A 22,445-nucleotide genomic window follows, 5' to 3' on the forward strand; every position below is an offset into this window, starting at 1 on the left:
ATTGCCCCCCCCACTGTTCAGTAAGTACCCCAAGCAGTTTTTGATAAGATGACAGAAAGGTTGTCTGGTTTCATTGTTGCTCCTCTCTTGTATCCTCTGGCGAAATGTTATCTTGTACTTTGTTACGTTAATAGTCCTCAGTGATTCAAAACAGGTATTCTTTTGTCTCCTGTCCCAACAATGCACGTACGGGAGAGCGTTTGTTCTCTTTCACCAGCTCACACAAAAGCCACGCTGGATCAGAAGAGCAGCTGTCTTTACACCCAGTATCAATAGATCGCCCTCCTCCTCCTGCATGATGATAAGGGAGGGGGGGCGGTGAATGAGCAAAATCATTTTGACTCTTTCTTTGCTCTGTAGGCTAAAGACTTGTCTCTCTGCTGCAAGGCGTGTTTCAGTGAGCAGTTAGAGACCAGAGCAGTGTGGTATTCGAGTATCTGTGTGCTGTTGTGAGGTGTCCTTCTTGAGCTGCCCCAGTTCTCAGGCAGGGTCTATAAAAAATGTAAAAAATACTCACTTGAGGTGAGGATTTCCTTTGACAATAGTGTGCTTATAAAGCGGATAGAACTGCTATATTTCATATTCTCTGTTTACACATTAAATTTTGAATCTAAGGGAAGTTCTTCATTAAGCTATTCAATTTTTCACCATTGACAGCATTGTGAAAATGATCTGAATATGTTTCAATGTATAATGAAAGCTGTTTCAGTGGATAACACTGTTTTAGTCCTCTTCCTCTTTTGGGGTAGCAGGAATGAGGTTTTGGGAGAGGAGTTTCTTCCGTGTTTTTTTTTTTTTTTTTTTTTTTTCCCCTTTCTGGGAAACTTGGAAGAAAGCATTTTACATATATCATTTGTGGGTAACCTATGATCTCATCCCGAAGTAACCCCACTTCATCTTGAGGTTTTCTAAAGAAACCCAGAAAATGGGAAGAGAAGAAAGAAGAAAACAGCACTTGTTGAAATCCCACCACTGGATATCCCAGAGACTTGGTCTGGGTTGTGTTTGGAATTGACCCACATCTTGATGTCATGCAAAACCATCTCTCACTCTACTTTGGGAATGCTCACTAAAGAGCTGTAGGCTCTCCTGGGATGTTCTGTTATCCTGAAGGTCTTCTGTCATGAAAATAATAATAGTCATTAAGCTAGAAAGACAGTGAGAGTGACATGGAAGGGTTCTCATTTGGCTCCCATGATTGTTCTGTACAAAGTGATGCAAGCCCAGTTAGAAATGCTGAAGAAAAATCTTCCTCAGAATAGCTTTCAACTTAACGATTGTGTCTGTCTCCTCAGAAATGAAAGCACTGGGTTACTTCCCTACCTAAGAGCTTAAAATGAGGACTCTGCCTCTGTTTGTTGTAAGTACTAACACCCCATAAACATGTGATTGCCACTGTAGAAATAACTTGTGAAGAGTGTATTTCAAGGTCTGTTAATATTTGAGTGGGTGTTGGCTGTTTCACTGAGCCATAGTTATTTGCCAAACACTACTTGAATTTCTCATGAGCAATATTAAGATCACAGTGAGTACAAAAGGCATGCAAGTATAACCAGTGTCCCCATCCTCTAAGCAGACTTTGACCCAGCCATGATTGCAGTCATTGCTAAAAGAGAAAAAAAATAGAAATGGTATTTTGGTGCACTGCAGCGCCTACACAAGAGTTTGTCTTTCCATCCTCTGATCCCCCAGGGATGGCAGGTTCTTATTTCAAGGAGTACACAATGCAAAGTGTCGGAATCTGTGGGTATTGATGATTCCGAGATTGTAAAAAGTCCCTGTCTTTCTGTCCCGTTGCCAAAGAAGAAGCCATAATTCGTCTGTGCTGTTTTCAAGGTTGTTTATTCTTGCTTATCTCTAACATGTTCTGCTGCCCTGCCGCAGGTCTGTCCTGCAGGGCAGCGTGTGGGGCTCTGCCCCTCAGTGGGATGGTACAAACATTATATACCAGAAACTACGTGTGCTATATTTACAATAATGTGCCAATATCTATCATCTACATTGAACAGTGTGTCCCCAGCCTAAACCAATAGAAAAATGCCAACACTGCAGTGAAACATGGAGGGCATGAAGAAGGAGAAAAAGGACAAGGCACACTCAATTTCCTCCAACTTGTCCCCTCTGAACCCCTAATCTAGAAACCTAAAATTTTACTTTTGCACCCGTGCCACACTTAATTATTACTCATATCAAACACTCAGAGCTTGTAATTCATCCTGTAAGATTGAAAACTCTTTTCCATGGACAGAGATCAGAGACAGTGTCTCTCGGGGCTCTGTACAGGGGTGTTCCTGACCCCCTGCCAGGGTCCCAGGCCCTCCAGGGCAGCCAGAGGAAAGCCCTGGATTCCCACAGCAAAGAAATGAAACTCTAAATAAAAGAGAGGAACCAGTACATTCTGTAGTTATTGGAATGTGTTTAGAGCTTGTTCAGTTAAATTATGTACAGCTTTAGATATTTGGGTGTGATTTCCATCTGTATAGTGTTATTCATTTCAAAGGGTCAATGAAAAGTACAATATTTTCTGTAGTTATTTCCATTGAACTAATGAGACTTCTTGTGATATTTAGCTGTGCAACAATATACTGCAAGATAGGAAGAGACTGGGTTCATGAAGATTTGGAGGCACCTCCCAGACAGGCAATATCTCTAATTTGCCAATTGGTCCTGTCATTTCTCTGATGAGAACATAATGTTCATTTATAATGAAAATTACAACTTCTGGACATCTTCAGTAACTCTAGCAAACTGCCCTGTGGAGAGTGGCTTGTTCAACAGAATTAAAATGTAAATGAGATAATTTATTTCTAATAAAATAGGTGTTGTGTACCATAATTGTCACAGTATGTGCACCGTAATTCTCACAGTATACAGAAACAACTCTTAACTGATTTCTGCAGAAAATTTGCTGGAACCTCATGGAGGAGGACCTTACATGGAAGTGTTCTTGTTCTGACTTACTTGTTGGTGAATACTGACTCATCAATTAATATCAGAGACAAACAAACAAACACCTTTATATTTTGTTTCCCTGTTCAATAATAAATTCAAAGGGGTAGACTAGAGCAGTGGTAGGTAGGCTTAGACTATGATACTGATGTTGGTTTTGTTTATTAAGATGGCATTATGATGTCAATTTATGTTTTGCCTTTAACATTCTAAAGTGGTTGGAAACAGTGGATTACTCTGTTCTGGTGATGTAAATCCGAGTGGTTTTGGGGAAAACTGCTTCCCTCTTTCTCATCTGTTTGGGTAACCGATTATTTGTTTGGGATTCTGGACTTGGAATTGATTTTGTTTATGTGCTTTAAACTTCTTTGAGGCAGTGACAAACACTGCTGATGTCTCAGTAACTCTGCAGATCTGATTATCTGAAGTAATTGCATTATGTGACCTCTCACTTTCCACATCTTGAATGTTGTTACCTGTTTTGAGACAATATCTAAGAGCATCTCTGAAAGGAAGCTGAATTGCCCCCAAAGTGAAGCTCTGTAAGAATTTGAGGAAGGGGGAAAATCCTAGTTTTCTTTTCTGCTAAATGTGTCTATGTCCATCTTCATTATACTAGCTAATGTGAGAATGAGGTAAAAGGGCTCTGCAAACTCTTTCCAGCTAGTTTTGTGAAACAATGTATTTGGTGAGCTGCTTAAGACTCTACCAGAACCAGCTAAAAAGTTGGGGAGATAAGTAGTCCCAGGTTTACTGAAAAATACAGTTTAATGAGAATTTTTGCTTTAATAATAAATAAGGCTCTTCTCCTTGAGTCACAGATTAATCAAATGGCATTTCCAACCTTTGGGTTCCTGATGAGTAGGAGCTTCAGTTAATGTGCAAGGGTGTGCTGCATCCTCAGATACTTGACTGCTGTGAAGTACAGAAGTGGGATGTCTGGCTTTTGGCAGTGTTAATCACCTGTGCTTGAGGGCCATTTTTACATGGATTAATGAAGCAAGAGCCAGGGCAGACTGGATCATGAAAATTCTTAGATCTAATTATCTATTTATTAATTCATGCTTTTATTGACATTACAAGACTTATGGACAGCTAGGATAAGAACCTAAACTTGCTGGGGGACTGCATTTGGGGGAGTAGGGCAGAGGAACAGTGTGGAGGAATGGAGCTAAGTTTTCTACTTGAGATTATTGCTTGGAAAAAATGAGTAATGTTGAAAGCTACTGCTGGTGAGTTACTGCTGTCTTCCCTGCTCCTGCACCTTTGGAAGCATCAGAGTTGTCACAGCCAGTTCCCAACTGGCTCTTGGGTGTGACTCTGGAACAATGCTGTTAGAGAGTTTTTTGCTAATATTTAACACACTGATTTTTTCAATAGCTTATTATAGCTAATATTTAATATTTTACTAAAATAAATTTTATGACTGTCTGTAAAGCCATATCTTTTCAACTATTCTTTCAGAATTTTTCCTATCCCTTTAGTTCTTAATGACTCTTACGCAAAACTTGAAGGAAAAATAACCCCAGCTAAGTTAATTCACTGTCTTATCCATTGTAGTTTAGATACATGGGGGATGTTTTTTTTGCCTCCTTCCCTTGCCCCCCACCCCACTGCAGTGTTTTACTCACAATCTGCTCAGAGTGGTTGTGTCTGTGCTCTGCTAGAATTTGGGCTGGAGGAACCCCAAGCAGGATGGCAGCAACACTTCTACAAATGCTTGCTCACACTTGAACATGCCCTTTGCTCTTTGGGAAGGACTAAGATAAAATGGGAAGGCGCTGGCCTCTGTCTAGTAAGTTCCCATGTTTTTCCCTGTAAAGCTGTGAGGACCAAGCCCAACACAGTTGTTTGCTTGGGAAACACAGTTGTTTGCTTGGGAACATGGCTGTAATGGTTTTCAACAGTTTCAGATGCTGGCTCATGGCAGTAGACAGCTCTTTTCCATCCAGAATACAAGCCTCTTTTTCTTCCTGTCTACTCCTATATAGTCAGCACATCTACCATATGTGCCCCACCTTGCAGGTGTTTTCAATTTTGCACAATCTGTTTACTTGACCTGCTCTATATTCTGAACCTTTTCTCTCCTCTGGTAAATACTAGTTATATTAAATTTGGAGTAAACCCCTTGTCTCAACACTGTCTGTATCTCAGGCTGAAATTCTGAGATTGCTGCTTTTAAAACAGAGCCTCTAACATGGCTTACTTAAGGTGAAGATGATTTTTTAACTTGTTGTTTACATTTCCCCCCTTTTTCTTTTTTTGGTTATTTTTTACCAGTTTATTTGTTTGTTTTCTCAGTTCCTTGAGGTGTTGGTGATCTTGAGTATCTTGTAGCTGCATAAAACATGCTGCATTACAATATGGATAATTTGTGGCACTAAACTTCAGAGGCTGACTAATAGATGTGGAAGGGGTGAAAATCTTTGGAGATTGGTCTGTATAATCTCAGCAGACAGCAGCACAGAATCACTTCCAGCAGTCCTTTGCCAGAGCAGTGCTGTGTGTTTTAGAGACAGGATATCTGCATGAGGGTCACAGCTGACAGTTTAGACAAGTAACCCGATCTTTGTTGACCTGGACTTTTGTAATGATCCATGAGAGCTGTGTGAACCTGTTTTATGCCCATACTGCTGTAAAATAGAAGGATAAAAGGCATACACCAGAAATTCTGTCTTTCCACTGGCAGCATTCTGTCTGTTTTATGGAGGTACATGATTGCAAAGCAGTGGAAAAATTGACTTTGCTACACACCATTATAAATGTCTCCTGTCTCTGCCCAGGTCATAGGAAGAAGGAGAAGGAGAGCACTTTAAATTTTGAGGACTCTTTTGTCCCTCAGAAAACCTAAAAGGTCAGTGTTTTTTACTGTTTATATTTAGCCCAAGAAAACTTCTCACACTCTTGTTGGTTATTTAAAAACCTTTCTGATTTTCAATACCAATCAGTAGAGAAATTGCAGCTATTTTAAATAATTGTTTTATTGTAGTTTGTTCCTAATTGGGAACTGAAAGTCATGTTTCAAGATGACTTCTGTCTGAATTTTTGCCTGGCATAAACATGGGTTCATTTGTTAAAATAGTGTTCAGTATATTGAAGAATTCAATTTGTACTCCTTTGCATATCTCTTAATTAATATTTAGCCAAAATTTTAATATTTTGTTACTCGCTACATGGAGTTGTTAGGCAGTGAGTTTCAGAAGGCAATAATAACTGGATTCATTTAAGACCTGATGTCTTGGTGGCTTCTGTGTTGTGATTTGGTAGTACTGAATTTTGTACTAGAGACTTTCTTTTTGCTGGTTCTGAGCTTCCATTGCAAAGGTGGGAATCAGTATCTTCTACTTCTGTCTTCAGTGGAATTTTGCATGCTGAATGCACTCGCTTAGATGTTGCTGGGGTTGTGCTGGGATTGTTGGGCCTTTATGAGAAGTTGGCTTCTTCTCCTTCCTTACTTAAGAAAAGACATGGTAGAAGAAAAAGTGTGTATTATGCTGACTTCAGGAAAAAATATATAATATCTCAAATAACCTCACTGCTCTTTATATTCCTCAAACCCAAGTGCAAACTAGCAGTGGGATGCAGGCACTGCTTGGATCTCCTCCTGCAGAGGGTTAGGTGCTGGCTGGCTGAGCCCCTCTGCCTTGGCTTTCCAGCAATGCTCCTGGACATCAGTTTCACGCTTCATGTGCGTCAGGAACAATCCAAGGGAAACGGTTTGTTCTTGTGGCAGAAAGCATTCTTGAGAGGCTCTTCACCACACAGGCCCTCACACTTATGTTTTGACAGATCTCTTCTCACACTGTCATGTTCTCAAAGTCTCTATCGCTTGAAGACTCTTATGTAAGGAGTATGGAACTGAAGTACTCGATCAGTACACACACAGTGTCTTGCTTGTCTGAGAATGGCCTTTTTTGCTTCCTTGGCTAAATAAATGATGTGTCTTCCTCCAGTGGGGATACAAGGCTGAGTATGTCCACACCTTTTGTAAGCATACTGTCTGGCAGTGCTGGCTGGCAGCAAGAAAAGGCCCTTGGCATATCATCTTTGATGGCGAAGTGTCCTGGATACAGAGAAGCAGGAAGGGGGATTATTTTGCTAAGGTACAAGCTACTCTGATCCTCTTGGGGCTGGGTGACTTCCCACTGCACATTCCTTGGGGATGTGCTGAACAGCCAAAGTCTAGCCCACATGCTTCTGCTTGGAAATCTGAACCTCCAGGCATGAATAACTTACTGCAAATAATCTTCAACTGTTGCCATCCAGTATTCAAATATTAATGTGGCTGATCAGAGTGAGGCAGTGCAACCGTGGTGGTCTTGCAAAATAACGCATCGCACAAGTGACATTTCCTAACGTGAATCAATGTTTGTTCTCCTGTAAAAGACATTCTAACATTTTTCTTCAAACTGCCAGGCTAAATGGCTTGTGCTGGCCCAACCTCTGCACAGAAAACAGCTCATCTGTGGTGAATAGCAAATATTAAGAACCAGCATTTGAAAGGGAAGGAGTAGTAATGAAAATGCAAGAAGGTTCCCTGGAGGTGATGAAACTTCGGAGATGCTGCAAGTTTAGCAAGAACTGTCCTTTCCTTTGTCAGCCATGCAACCAGTGTAGCTCTGGGAAAGAAACAGCACCAGGGGCTGAATGAAGTGATCCTTCCAGGGAACAAATGACCTGGTAGTTCTCAGAGTGGCAGGTGAGTCAGGCCATATGCTAGATTTATTGTGTGCTTTGAACTGGAAAGTTTTGTGTAAGTTCAGGAGCTATGGCAGTGATCATGATGTTTTCCAGCCTTTTAACTGAAAGGCAAGTGTCACCACGAGTTAAATCATCTTGGATCTGGGGGTTTTTTTGGGTTGCCATAGAGGAGCCTTGTGTGGTAGGAGATTATGTCTTCTCTTCCAAATCACCTCCTGGGCTGCTTAGGGAGTTGGAGCAAATATGATTCTCTCAAGGACTCTGTTTTTCCCATCTGTAGTGATGCTTACAGATTTTATTTAGCAATATTTCTCTGAGTAACTAACAGAAAGTGGCACACAAAACTTGAAATCACCATGTTTTAAGGAAATTAATGAAAAGATCCCAGAACAATACTGTCTGTGCTTGTTCATGAGAAGGAATGCTGTCCTAAGTCAGTGAGGCTGCTCAGATCAGATTTTACTGTAGCGCAAAAGTTATCCTCTTGCATGATATTAGGATTAAAATACTCTTTGAGGGGAAGGAGGCTGTACTCTTCAATATGACCATAAATATTTCTCAAGCATGAAAAATACCCCTTTTCTCATCTCCTCCACAGTATAAGGTCTTTATGCAATGACAAGGTGCACATTTCAAAACACAATTTCCTAACTCTCATTGAGCTTCAAAAAATAGAGGTATGTAGGCTCTATTTGAAATAGAAATGTAAATATGTAACTATAGGCTGAGGCACCACAGGAATGGATTCAGCTATAAGTAACAAAATCAAGCCTTTTAAAATAAAACTGCATGAACAGAGCAGGGAATATGAGAGACACAGGGGAAGAAGTTGATCCCTGCCAACTCACTTTTTGCAAACCCCAAATTAATTGTAGGATGTGAAATGTGAGTTATTTCACAGGACAGACCAGAGATCTTCCTGTCCACCACACTGAGCAGAGCCACTTGTGGAATAACTGGTGGCCACCAAGCATCTTTCCTACAGGGTGGCATGAAGCAGCCTCAATCCCATTTATGATTCACTTCATAGATATTTGACAGAAATGTCAGCTTTTGTCTCAGCCACAAAAATTACTCTGATCAAGGATCTTCCTCTGGTCAGTCTTTGTTTGGACTTGTATTTTCTGCCATATTGGTTTGTTTCCACTGAACCTCAGGCCTGGACTTCTTTCCAAAGATTCTTCAGCTAGCTGGTACCCTTTGGACATAGTCTCAGCATTTCTTCTGCATCTAAGATCATCAGAGCTGAGACTCACACCACATTGCCATACCTCTTTGTCATGTTTTTTTTTTAGCCAGATTTCAGTACCAGACTTGTGAATGATCTCTCTTTCTATTACTTTCAGATCCCATTTCTCATCTATTGTAATTTCAGGCTTTCCATGTCAGTAATTAAGGGTTTAGGGAGAGAAATTTCCCTATCTACATACTTTTTCCCCCTCTATTTCTCTGTAAATGTTGCAAGCCTGACACTTTTGTCCCAACTATGTTTGGTTCTGAAAACCTTCTCTTCTCATGAGGTGTTGGCTGGGCAGACACTGGTGGAGGAAGAGGGTGTCAATGCTTTTATAAAAAAATGGCATTTGGCGCACTGGAATTGCAGGGAAAGTCCTGCTCAGCCCCAGCCTGGAGCAAACCTGCTGGCTTGAGAGCCTTGAAGGAATGGCTGGAATTGCCTAAGCAGCTTATTGGCTAAAGCAGATAAAAATTGAATATATCTTTATTGACTGTTTTTTAACTGGTGTTTTTCTTTTCTATTCTGTTTGAGGACTTACAACCTGTCCAAATTCATTGGCAGGTTTTTGTTTAGACACATGCCTGACACAATCAGTAAATTTTTGATCTGTGACATACTTACTGTCAGACCCAAAGCAGGGCCATAGTGGTGAGTCTTTACTGGAAAAGAGCTTTCTACATCCACACATTTCCCTGTAACCTCTTTCTCAAAACGGCCTACAATATTATGTCTGGAAACCTTTTCCTCCCCCCCAAATCAGGCTGCAGCACATATTTAATGCATTTCAACCCCAGTTTCCCACTTGAGGGGGTCAAACTTTTGCAGATTTATTGGTGATTGAAAATGAAATCTTATATGGGGAAGTACCAAGTAACCTTGGAAACAAGCAGAGCTGTGCCCCACAGCGCTCTGAGCTGACACCCCCCACCTCCCTCCTGTGCCTTTTCTTGCTGCTTTATTTAGCTCAAGGTTTCTTATGATTGAGCCGATTCCTGTTCTCAGCTGAAGTCAGTGACAAACTTCTTGCTGGCTTTGGGGCTGGAGTGTTCATTGCTTGATAAAATGGGAACACACTCAAGGGATCAATCCAAGGGTCACAGAGTCCAGCTGGCTGAGGCCACCGCAGGATATTCTGCTGCTGAAAAATACAGAGCAGAGTCGTGTGTACTGTTCTGTTTTGTTTTAACTTCATAAGCATCAGTTCATTTTAAATAGTTTGCTTTTTTTGCCTTTTTTCTTTTTTTTTTTTTAAACTTTGAAAAGAGTGCTATTGCTGGAGGTGTTGTAAGCAGGAAGAAGATAAGTTGTTTGATGCTGCACATGACACAAAGCTTGGGGTAATGAAGGAATGGGTATGTTTCAGGTCAGCATGAGTTCAGGCAGTGAGGTCTAAATAGCTGTTGGAATGGCACAATTTATCATTGTGTGAGAGAGAAGATTTTGGTTGCTAGACCCATTTGTCTATGATCTGTGTGCCTTCTGAAATCACAGGGCTTTATTTACCATAACAGAAGTTTAGATATAAACTTAAATATATTTTTTAACATAGTGAGAATTTGGTAGCATCCAGATACTATGATAACATTATCTTAAAGTGTGAAGGTGTGGAAACGCTGTAAATCAAGGTAAAGTATCTGAGACTAAAGCGATGCTTTAATGTGTAAATCTTTTCTGTGGCAATTTCCTTGTGGTGTTGAAGTGGGATAGAAGCATATGGCATTCTTTCTATGAGGCAAAATTTTTTTGAAGCTATAGTAAGTTATCCTGCATTTGCCATAAGCCAGAGAAAAGCATACATGTAACTGGTTGATGTGGATCAACAGATGTGCAGCAATTATTTGTAAGTCTAAGTCCTTACTAAAGTCACATGCCATGTCTACTGGGCATGGGCTGATATGGAGAGTTTTGATGAATGCATTCAAAGACTACAATTCATTGAATGTACAAAAATGTGGTGCGATGGAGTACTTCAAGATACGGACTGGGTGAACCTTTTGGCATATTTAACTATTGATGTAAGTCTACCTCTGCAAAGAAAAAGGGGGAAGTATATTTATAGAGCTAGACTCTAGACTTCTTTTTTAATGTTGGTTTATGCCATGTGAAGTCATCATAAGGTAAAATTGAAGCACTTTCAATATCACATTGATTAGGTGAGGATTGAAAGATAGAGGTGGTGGGGGCTGTTATTGATAAGAATAGCAGAGTAAAGGATTTAAACACAGAATAGTTAACAGAAGAAAAGATACTTGCGATACAGTGATGAAAGAGGGTGTGGTGCAGCGCAGAAGGTAAGAGCTAGAGTTGCATGGGTGCAGAGACAGCTGATGATGAAGAAAATCTGGAGAAGAATGCTATTGACATTCCTGACTGGTTCTGAAGTTTGGTCTTGTTTTTAAAATGTCCTTTCAAAATAAACTTTTAGCAATGCCACAGCATTATTTTATTGCTGTCTTTTGTATGCACTATTCAGCTACAGCTTTCCATATGTGCTAGAATTGTGGGCTGGGACTGGGGCTGGCACGTGGGAGATTCCTGCAGCATTCAAAAGGAGAGGAGACTAGAGGACTGAGTGACTACTATGACTGAGAGGAAGGAAAATGTATGAGTATCTTTGGGAAGTGTTCCAGATGGGGGGGAAAATTTTTCTCCCTTTGTATCAGTATCTGCCCAGCTTGAGACTGGAGGAGGGTACACTGATATATAACTGCAGGTGTTTCTTTGAGAAATTTCTGGAAAGTTTAGGAGGTATGCCAGGTTTATTTAGGGAAAAAAAAAGACATGAGTAATGTGGGAGGAGCCCTGCAACACAAAAATTTTTTCCAAAAATCCATAATTTTCATTACTGAGTGCCTGTCCTGAAATCCTACTAGGGGCAATATTTTGTATTGTATAAGGAAGTGTGTCAAAGTTATTTTTCGGGGAGAAAAGATATTCTTACACTACTGTAAAGGTAAATCAGTAAAAATACACGACATAGCAGAATTTCTAAGTTAAATCAATAACTCTACACATTAAAGTAGTGCTTTGTAAGCTAAAACTGCTCCACGCATCATACTAATCCATTGAGAGTGTTGAGAGTTTAGGAGATTGGTTATACTGTCTGCAATATCAGTAAAATACAGCATTAGGTTACATATGCCTGCTAGGGCAGGCATCAGTAAATAAGTATGCGATATTAAAAATTTGATACTTCTAAGTCATTCTTTGATAGCAGAATGTGTGTATCGGCATGTTGCATTTACCTTTCTGGGTATGTGAGCCGAGTTAAAAATCAGTTCTTTGGTAGAGTTAACAGGCTGCTTTAAGCATTTGCCGGTGTGTGGATGAACCTGAAGATTAGTGCTGTAATAGGAACAGGAATTGGGGGGCTGACATTAGTTTTCAGAGGTCTCTGGGGTGCCTTACCTGCAGCTAGAGAGGCTGCTTTTGCCATTAATTTTTAAATGGTGAGTGAGCTGGGCTGAATCCACTCCTTGCTCCCTGCTGCACTGGGTCTTAAGGAAGCAACGTGTGCTACAGGAGGTGCATCCTGGCCAGGATGGCAGGGTCTAACTGCTCTCTTCCCACAGTGTTTATGTCCTTGAAAAAGGTAAACTGGGGTTTCACTTGTTACCTTGGGGAAATCTAGAGGGTCTGTGTAATGAATAAATGCATCCTTTAATTGCAATGTTGACCAGCCACTGGAGTAGTCTCCTCTGAGGAGAAAGTACCAGCTGCTTCTGTGCTTTAAAGCTGCAATGAGCAGAACTCTGCTGGAGAAGGCAGAATCAGAATAATACCAGTATCTATTTCCTTCAAGTTTTATTTTTTTTTCAACTCTTCATTGCATAGGAGCAATTATGTACTGCTTCTGATGTAGTAAAGGGCCATGCAGGGCCTGAGCAGACACCTTTCCATCCACAGCACTGCTCTGTGAGGACCACAAGCCACTTCAGATCTGGCATGTGCCAGGGGCCTGTACTTCCTATGGTGGAGAGCCTATTCCTAAAGAAGCTACGGTGTAGCACAGCATTCACTCAGTGTGTTGTCCTAGCAGTCCTGGAGTTGTGCTTAGCTGAAGTTGGATTGCTGTCTAAAAGTTACAGTTCTTTTGGTTTTGTACTTCACTGTAGCTTTTGTGCTTTGCTTGCTGATTCCGGACAGCCAGCTTTATCCAAATCATTGGAATTAAAATTCTCACACTGTGTTTTTGTTCTTAAAGTGTATGCATGCAGTAAGAATTGCCTCTTATTATTCTCAATGGTACTCACCAGCTCAAGTCCCTGAAGCGTTATTGGCATTATATTTGAGCCAATTATTTTTATTCAGAAAATTATACTTATTCATCTAGTGTAATATTAAGTTACCAGGCTTGATGTTTTTCTCTCCCTCTAGCCTATATTTGCTGAACTAGAACTGGGAACATATGCATCACATTCCTTTTTATTTGGTGGGCCTCAGAGTCTAAATTAGGACTTCTGAGCTGCTCTTGAGCACTGGGAAACCATATGTGGCATTGTGTTGTTTGAACGACATTCAGAGCCAGAGGGTTTGTGTGAGCATGGAACATGCATCATTGTTCAACCTATACGTGTGTACAAGAAGTCTGAGAGTGGGAGAGAAGAGCTACAGCTTTTCCAAAATAAAGAACAGGAAAAAATGTCTTTCCAGATGGACTATGTGGGAAAAAAATCTCCAGAGCTGGTGTCTCCTATTACATACCTTGGCTTAATGGTCCTGGAAGCAACGGGGCACTTGCAGCCCATAACTAGGTCTGGAACTGGCCCTGCTGTTAGAAGCTCCCTGTGATTCAAGAAAGCACAGTGAGAAAAGCTCTCTTTGAGGCAAGTCACACATTCCCCACAAATGGGGTAAATCCTGTGGTTGGGGAGGAGTTGTTCCAGGGTGTAATATATGCTGTCATTTCAAGAAGAAGCTAAAACATTGGTGTGTGAAGGGTAAGGGTTAATTTAAAGGATGGTTGGACAGTAGGTTTTGGACAGAAGATTTTTGAGCTTCAGGATGTTTGTGCTTCTGTTATAATCACATAGACAAATTTTCTAAGTTTTGATTGTTTTGTTATTTATACATCTTCCAAAACTTTCAATAACATCAACCTGCCATAGACTAAGGTGCAAAGTCCTTAAGGAGATTAATAATAATTTCAGTTTAGGAAATAAAAGTGAGGGGAAACTGGCCAACTTTTAGAGAAGGGATGGAAATACCAATGAGGTCATGCTGTTGAGTCTGGTGCTGCTCAGCATAGTCCTGAAAGAGGTGGAGAATGAGACAAAAAAGCCTCCTGATGATACCAGATCTAACAGGATAGCTGAGGTGAGGATGTGCTATGGGACTGCAGAACAGCCTCACCACAGAGAGTGACCAAAGTATGACCTGGCAGAACATGGAATAGTGCAGAGGAAGAGAAACAATTCTAAATTGAAATACACAGGGATGGAATGTAAATTAATGTTTGGAAAGAAACCTTGGTTTATAATAATTGCATAAAAATATCTGCTGAATGTGTAATAGGAATGAGTGAAAGAAAAAAAACCAATCTGAATACTGGGACTGATTGGTAAAAAAATTGTGAACAAAACCAAGAGTCTTTATGCTGCAGCATAAATGCATGGCACACTTCAATATTGCATCCTTGCTCCATAATTTTATAAAGGATGCAGGAAATATTGATAAAAATGTGGAGTGACTCCCATATGGAAACAATACTTGGGTGTCTGTCTGAGCAGGAAGAAGCAAAGGTCTATGAACTCTCAAGTGGCATGGAGAAAGCAAACAGAAAATGCCTATTCACTCTCCCATGCCATGGGAGCCAAGTAGCCCCAAGAGAATGGTTAGGTGACAGTTTTGAAACTAGCAAAAAGAACTTTCTGTAGCTGTGAAATTTCCCTGGGATATTATAGATGTCAAGAATTCCCATGTCAACAGGGGTGTTTGGACATACCCCTTAAAGAAAACTCTCCCAAAGGCTATTGTACACAAAAATGTAGTTCTGATTCAGGGAATCACCTCACCAGAGATTGCTGGGAGCTGGGGAGTCCCAGAGGTTGGGACAGTGGGACTGGAGAAGGAGTTGAGGCTGTTTGCATTTGCCTGAGGAGGAAAAAGTGAAAGTCATGAGTGTGATAGGATGCTTGACTTCCTCAGTCTAGGAGCCTATCCCATCTGTCTCTTCCCGTGTAATTGCATTCACCCCGTGCCAGGGTATTGTTTAAATATATGACAAACAAGATGCTACCCTTAAAAAGAAATCTGAGCTTTTGTGGAAGGATTTCAGTGAATGTTCTTGCAGAGAAGAAAGGCAGAAGGATTTTTAAAAAGAGAAGTCTGAGATAGACAAAACCAAATTCAGGATGAGGTCCTAATTTGCAAAGATATTTTAATGATTTTGAAGGGTCTTTTTGTATTAATACCTGTATATATAGTACCTTAGTGTGTCACCCACATGTGAATAACAGTGATGTTGATGTGTGGCAATAATCTCCAAATTGTTAACATCTTTCTATCCAGGCACTTGCTGTAGCTTTTCAGAGAGACTGAAATGCAGCTGACCCGAATAAAGCCTGTGTACTGAAACACCTGATTTTCTTTTCTTTGAGGGTATTGTAATGTGTGCAGTGTATGTGCTAAATACGTTGCTTTCTAGTTGGCTCTCCATGTAATGTTGGATTGCAACAGACTGCTCTCTGTCACACCTGATGACTAAACCTGTCTCACCCACGCCATGGGAAAGTACTGGTGCATTGAGCCTTCTTAGAATCAAGCTTTAGGTTGTCCTCAGATTTCAAATCTCCTGTGCACTTTTTTTAATATGGCCTCTAACTCAAGAGATACAAGCACAAATGGATCCCAGGCAACAATTAATCAGATAAGTATTTATTTATTTAACTCAACCTATAGAATTATGCTGGCAATAGTACTTTTTTTTTTTGTGGAGTTAGACTTTCACTGGGCAGAAGACTGTCTTTTAAACACTTTTCTCTCTTTTTCAGGCATCTACACTGAAGCATTCTGGATTTCATTGGGCATGGTAAGCAACTCCCACTTAATTACAGAAAAAAGAATCAGTTAAGAGCTGTCTATTTTGTTCACCTCCTGATATGTTCAAAGTGAAAATATGGCTGAGGAAACTAGATGCATTTGATTCATGTTGTGCATTTTAAAACAGGATGGAGACAGAACTAAAGCAAACATACATTTCAACTGTGTGGTACAGCGTTTACTACCACAGTACCAAGAAGTGGGTCAAAATTAGCTGTAAGCTGGGGATGAGGGTTCATAATAAATTGCAGAAAGTCTGCATAATGGAGGGAAATTTTTTAAACAATCAAAAATAAATTCCTTTTAAATGGCTTTAGGTGAGCTTGCAGTTGCATACTTGATGCTGTAAATGTTGTCTAGGAGATCCATGGTTACCAGAGTATGGGCAGGAAGCAATGCAAAGACAGGTGATTGGGGAGGAGGCACTGTGCTGTGATGGGAAAAGCCTGTAAATGCTTGCAAAAGCTTATAAATGTTGCTTAAATATGAGGTACTTCAACCTAATTGAGGGGAAGGTTTTAGTCTTTCTGGCATAGCTATGTCAGGTAGGGATTTATAATAGTTTTGTCATCATTGCTATGCTAGCAAAAGCTCTAGAATGTATGAAGCTAGACCGGGGAAAAAATATTTTTTTTTCTTGGACAACTCAATTTGCTCATGGAAATGTTGTTAAACTATACCTGCAAATGGCCTTTTTGCACATGTAAATTGTCTGTGCTTGTATAACTATACCAACAGACCATTACAAGAGTCTATGAGGACTTGCTGGAAAGGAATCATCTGTACAAAGCTAAAGACAAAAAATAATCCTTAGTATAAATTGACTGATTCATGCAACTGGACATGCTATATAAAAGGGAAATCCAGTGACACCCCAAGTTTTTTTGATTGTTTTTTGATTGGGTTCAGGGTTTTTTTAAGCCATTCCTCTCGACATGTGGTAATTTTTTCCTAAAGTTCAAACTAAGGAAAATTCAAGACATCATCATGCAGATGTTTTTACCTCCTTGGGCATTTATTGTCTCTGAGGGACTGATGGGGCTTGAGCCAGCGAGTCCCAGCAAACCTCGCTTGCGGGCCGTGAGAAGTACGGCTTTCTTCGGCAGCACTGAGGGAGTCTCTCTTTGAAGATTCCCTCCCACATATGTATACTGGGCTTGAAGCCAAGCCTCTCTTCTGTAAAGAAACCTTGCTGAAATTTCTCATTTCATGCCCCTTTATGGAGAGAGAGGGAGTGCAAGGGGGAGAGAGAAGGAGGTACGTGCCAAGAGTTTTGAGAGAGCAGAGCGGAGTAGATTCTTCATTTTTGTGTGTTTGGGGACAGCGGGGCAGCAAGGAAGGAGAAGGCTTTATATTAATTAGTACCATATTTGCCATCCCTTCCTCCCACCTCAAAAGTGATAAGTTGTCCTCCTTCTCTTCTCCAAACCACATCTGTGTTTTTTTTAGACAACAGTTTTTGTTTGAGTCCTTTGAACTAGCAGAGATGCTTGAAATAAATGCACTTATAAATGTGCCTCCTGCCAGCCTCTGTCTAGTCTGCATATGGACACTTAAAAGACTTGAAGAATATGTCTTATGTATCTTAGAAAAATGCTAAGTTCACAGTGGTGGCACCTGAAATGACTTTATTCTTGCCTCCTTCTTAGAGCACAGTAGAATTGCTAGTGTATTATTTGATAAACAATCACCAATTAGTTGTTCCAATCCTCACTAATTCAGCAACTGCTCTCCAGGGCCTCCAGGCAGCTTGTATGCCAGTTCATGTGCTCGCCCCAGGTAGCTCTGAACTGAAGGAGTTTCCTTAATTGCTTTTGCTGTTATGTCTGTTTTAAAGGTTTTACTGTTCCTGTTGATGAGCTGGGTGGTGCATTACAAATGCGTGTTTGCTGTCTTACCTTTCCCCAGCGTGCTGTTAGCAACACAAGTGACATAAACCATAATGCTGTGTGGTGGGTAAAAACACCCACTTTGTGCACCAGATGGAGGGTGGTCTTGCTGATTGGAGGCTGACAGGTGTGATGCTGCTTCACTTCCTCCATCTTTTATAGGTTTGGGTGCTGCTGGGTGTCTCCATGGACAGCCCTGCTTGCCCCTGCTGTACACCTAGATCACAGAAAAATCAGTTATCTGCTGATCAGAGAATGGCACAGGACCAGGAGATGAATTAGTCACCCTTGATCTTAGAGATTCTTGCAAATTCTAATGAGCTACAAGATGTGGATAGGAAAAGTGTCTGTCTGTTAACACTTGTTCCTTATTCTTTTGTCTTACAGGTGCCTGTGACTGATTACAAAATCTGCTGCTGAAGCAACTTCTAGAGGTGGTGGAAGACCTATGGTTGTGGATCCGTTGCACATTTAAATGTTATTGTGTGTGTCTGTTTGACCATGGTAGGATATTTAATGTATCATAGAAACAAGTTTTGTATCTCCAGTTTCAGTGCCCCTCTCATCATAGATCCTCCATTTCAAACTTATTTTCCTTTGTTTGAGCCTTTAAGAAAAGAAGAAAAAAAACCCCAAACCTTGAAAAATTGTAACACTCTATGAAAAATATGAACTATTGTCATCTTCTGGGGAAAAGGGGAACTTTACTGTGTCCACTGTTGTTGTAAGAGTAATGTGGTGTACAGCATGCTAAGTAACTGCTCAGTCAAATGTCAGTGTGAATTCAGAAATCCTCAGTAGAGGAAAGAAATAAATATTTTTATTTTCTCTAAAAGCTTCCCTGTAAAATTCTTCTAAAGATTTTCTTCAGGAGACAACACAAAATAAGCATTTGAGTGCCCTTTCACTTCCCAGCTTGATGGCAGGCTTGCTGGGACTTTTGGCCAAGTGCTCTGAAGCTATTGTAAGCCTCCACAGAGATGAAGTCCATGTTGTTAACCAGGGATATGCCTCATCTGTGATAAGCAGGAGCCTGAGTAATAGATGTTTAAGTGACACTTACCCCTTTATCTGTACCTTGAAAGAAACTGCAGGCAACTGATGCGAAACACTGCTCACAATATCTGGGCAAAAATTTGGACAAAGTTGTTCTTCTAAAGTTGTTCAGCTATATCCCTTCCCTTCCCTTCCCTTCCCTTCCCTTCCCTTCCCTTCCCTTCCCTTCCCTTCCCTTCCCTTCCCTTCCCTTCCCTTCCCTTCCCTTCCCTTCCCTTCCCTTCCCTTCCCTTCCCTTCCCTTCCCTTCCCTTCCCTTCCCTTCCCTTCCCTTCCCTTCCCTTCCCTTCCCTTCCCTTCCCTTCCCTTCCCTTCCCTTCCCTTCCCTTCCCTTCCCTTCCCTTCCCTTCCCTTCCCTTCCCCTGTTTACACTTCAGCATTTTCATTCTGATTTGTACAATTTTTTAAGTCCTAGTTTTTGAACATCCTTGCTGTTTTTCAATTCTCCAAATGGGTTCTTGGGCCTCCACTTACGTAATCCTCCAGAGTTGTGGCAAAGATTGTAGAGAAAAGCTGATACCACAGCATAGTATTTGCAGCATAGGGTATCTGTAACCAGACTAAATAGCAAGGCATTATTCCCAAGGAGGTGAGGTTATATTTGCTGCTGCTAAGCTCTTTGCTGTTCAGTTTTTACACTGGATGCCTGGGTTTCTTTTTCTGGAATGCCTGTTTACTCTTGTATATTTTTATAGAGTGAAAGGGTGGTGGGGCGAATGAGGGTGTTATGTGCAGTAAAGTTATAAATAACGTTGGCTCTCAGGTTATTTGCATTATATCTACTTGCCTGAATGTGTAACGTTAAACAAAAATGTCTTATAAGAAACCAAAAAAAGGGCAGAACAATGTCATGGACAAGAGGTCTAAAGGCCTGTGTTTATTGGGGAGTATTTCTTACCTAGCTAATAAGCCAGACAGAAAATTGCTTACTCCTCCCACAGCCTCAAACAGATCAAACAGAATATTAAAGCCTTAAAGATGCTGATGTAAGGAAGAAGGAGGGTTACTCAGCACCCACCACACTAAACTGACAGGCAAATGGGGAGCATGCTGGGAGCAGAGCTATATTCCCAACCCAGAGACAGTGATCCTGGGGTGGATGACATGATGAGATGCAGCTGTCATGGAGCAGGGGAAGCAGACACATAGGGGTTTTTGTTGTTGTCTTTTTGCCCTGCGTGCTGTTGACTTGGGGGCAAATAGATAAGAAGTGCCCACTTTTGGGCTGCATTTCAGTCACTGTGGTGGCATTTGATTTAATAATGAGACATTGATAGTGTTGCAGACTCCTGAACAACAAGTGTGGGACAGGGATACAAGGAAGAGTAGCTGCAGTTTCTTCACTGATCTGTGGATGCTTACACTGTGCGAAGATGCCAAGGTTTAGTCTTGCAGTGCTGAAACTGAAAAGGAGGGAGACTCTAATTTCAGTCAAGGCAGGACTGAGCCCTGAGTAAGCAATGGTGTCATTGTGAGGGCTGTCTGTAAGATTTCAGAATATGTCTATGCCTTTGAGATTTTCAGTGTTGGAATTTAGTTTCTAAACTGTAATAACACCAGTGCATCCTTGTAATTTTATTGCGTTTTTTATTACGAATATAATCTACAATAACACTGCTGTCATATTGGCCTCTGCTATGGTTTCAGCAGTCTCTGTCTCTCCATCTGAGATGATGAAAGTGAAGTTGGACCACATAATACACACTAAGTTTTCTTTCTTCCTTTGTTTCCTTTCTCCAAAATTCTGATCGAGTCAGTGGAATCCTTCTGGCTTGTTATTTCCTAGCATACATTCTCAAAGGTACACAGCATCAGCATCCAGTTGACCTTTTCTTGGAGAAGGATTAAAAATACATCCTTTTCAGAGCTGCTTCCTTGGTGCAGCAGAGATCACGGAAGACACTGTGCCCTACTCATTTCTCCTGTCCTTCCCGGATTGCTTATTTGCATCCCATATCAAAGTCTTAGATTCCTGCATGTCACATGAGCCTTTAGAGCTCAGAATTCAAACTCTGGAGGACCCTGAGGCAAGAAGAACCCTTGACAGGTTTCTAGGGCAGCTGGGCATGCTCTGGTTTCCAGAAGTCATACAGAAACCCCTGTGACTCTGCATGGGTGCCTGGCAAATCTGTAGAGGAGAGCAGTGCAGTACTGAAGATAGCAAAATGCTGTGAGCAGAAATTAGATGGCCAAGGGCTGGGATTCAAGCACGAACTGCAGAGTGCTCCAGCAGCAAACCTCTGCTAGACCAATTGATCCCATATGCCAGAGGACTTTGATTTGTGGCTGGGTTTTTCACAGTGATTTGAGCCTTGTGTCTCCTGTAAATTCTATTTGAAACAGAGCTTCAGCTGTGAATCAGTTACAGGCATAGTTAGTTAATTCAGTGATATATTTAAGTAACGCATTACATCTGCACTTGGCAACCAACTTGAAATCCTCATTTAAAAAACAATAGTAAAGTACCAGAGAGGCATGATATAGTCCACCAGATTTTTTTTTTCTTTTTTCTTTTTTTTTTTTTTTTATTTTTTTGGCCATAAGAACCAATGTTTCAGTGATCTTCTAGCATGGAGAATGTATTAGAAAAGTAATGAGTAATTGGAAACAAAATGCTGTTGAGTGACAGAGCTCTGGACAAAAAAATCTACAAAAACTCCAGTGTTGTGAGTAACAGACAAAATACTATTATCAGATTGAAAGCTGGGGAGAGGAGGAAAAGCAGAGGGTTATGCTAATCTGCTGAGGTAGAAAGAGACAAAAGTTGGGCTTTGGACATCTGCAAATTAAGAAATATTTCTGTTGTTTACCTGTTTATTGAGCCAGAGCTGGAGCCACCATGTTGCAAAATCTGTGTGAAACACCTGTTCAGGAGGAGCAATAAGGATTAATTTTAAAGTTTTCCACCAAGTGGGCAGAACAGTGCTGGATGAAGATCAGTGGAGAATAAAGAACAATTGAGTGTGAACAATCAGTCCTGAGAGATCCGGAAGAGATGAGTATGAGAGATCAGTGGGGACACTTGATCAAATTACAACAGCCAAAATCCAACTGTGATATTAGGTTGCACATTATTCAAGACTGATAAGAAATTGAGTAGCTGAGAGGATCTTGTACAGCCTTTTGTATAAAGCTGTGCCTGTGGTCCCAGCTAGAACACACTGCACAGTTTTGGTCTCCTGAGCTCAAAAAGGACATAACTGAAATAGGGGGATTGGAAAAAGGGTGGCAATAATATTAAAGAGCTTGAGAAAGCTCTTGCCAGAAGAAAGACCAAAAATATAGCCTTAAGAGATGGAGAAGAGGAGAAATAATGCAAGTATGGAGGATACTGCTTATGTTGGAGGTAAGAGGTCAGGAACTTAGTCTCTTCTCATCCTGTAGTATAGACCCACAGGGGTTCAGGATGAAACCCTACAATGTTTCAAAAAGATAGTAATTATGACTAATTTGGGAGGTGATATTAACAGTTCAGTCTTAATGTCATGACCTCAACTTTAAGATTTTAAGAGGAGTAAAGGAGAGACAGCTGTAGTCCTATAAAAGCGTAATTCCCAACAAATGTGCCTGGTC

At 40.8% G+C, this 22,445-nt stretch overlaps 1 protein-coding gene and 1 long non-coding RNA gene across 14 annotated transcripts in view; both read left to right on the forward strand.

Moving 5' to 3' along the window:
* Positions 1 to 18,652, forward strand: part of LOC140682636 (uncharacterized) — a 31,644-nt gene extending 12,992 nt beyond the window's left edge. For 2 of the 4 annotated variants that reach the window (XR_012054587.1, XR_012054586.1), the window contains exons 2-4: positions 5,733 to 5,803; positions 15,880 to 15,917; positions 18,205 to 18,652. This is a non-coding gene — a long non-coding RNA (uncharacterized lncRNA). The remainder of the gene's footprint in view (positions 1 to 5,732; positions 5,804 to 15,879; positions 15,918 to 18,204) is intronic. The other 2 variants (XR_012054585.1, XR_012054588.1) reach the window with 1 other exon arrangement.
* Positions 1 to 22,445, forward strand: part of RBMS3 (RNA binding motif single stranded interacting protein 3) — a 757,514-nt gene that overhangs the window by 82,391 nt on the left and 652,678 nt on the right. The window lies entirely within an intron of this gene.

This window comes from Taeniopygia guttata, chromosome 2, assembly GCF_048771995.1.
Source record: "Taeniopygia guttata chromosome 2, bTaeGut7.mat, whole genome shotgun sequence".
In the NCBI taxonomy this organism is placed as follows: Eukaryota; Metazoa; Chordata; class Aves; order Passeriformes; family Estrildidae; genus Taeniopygia; species Taeniopygia guttata.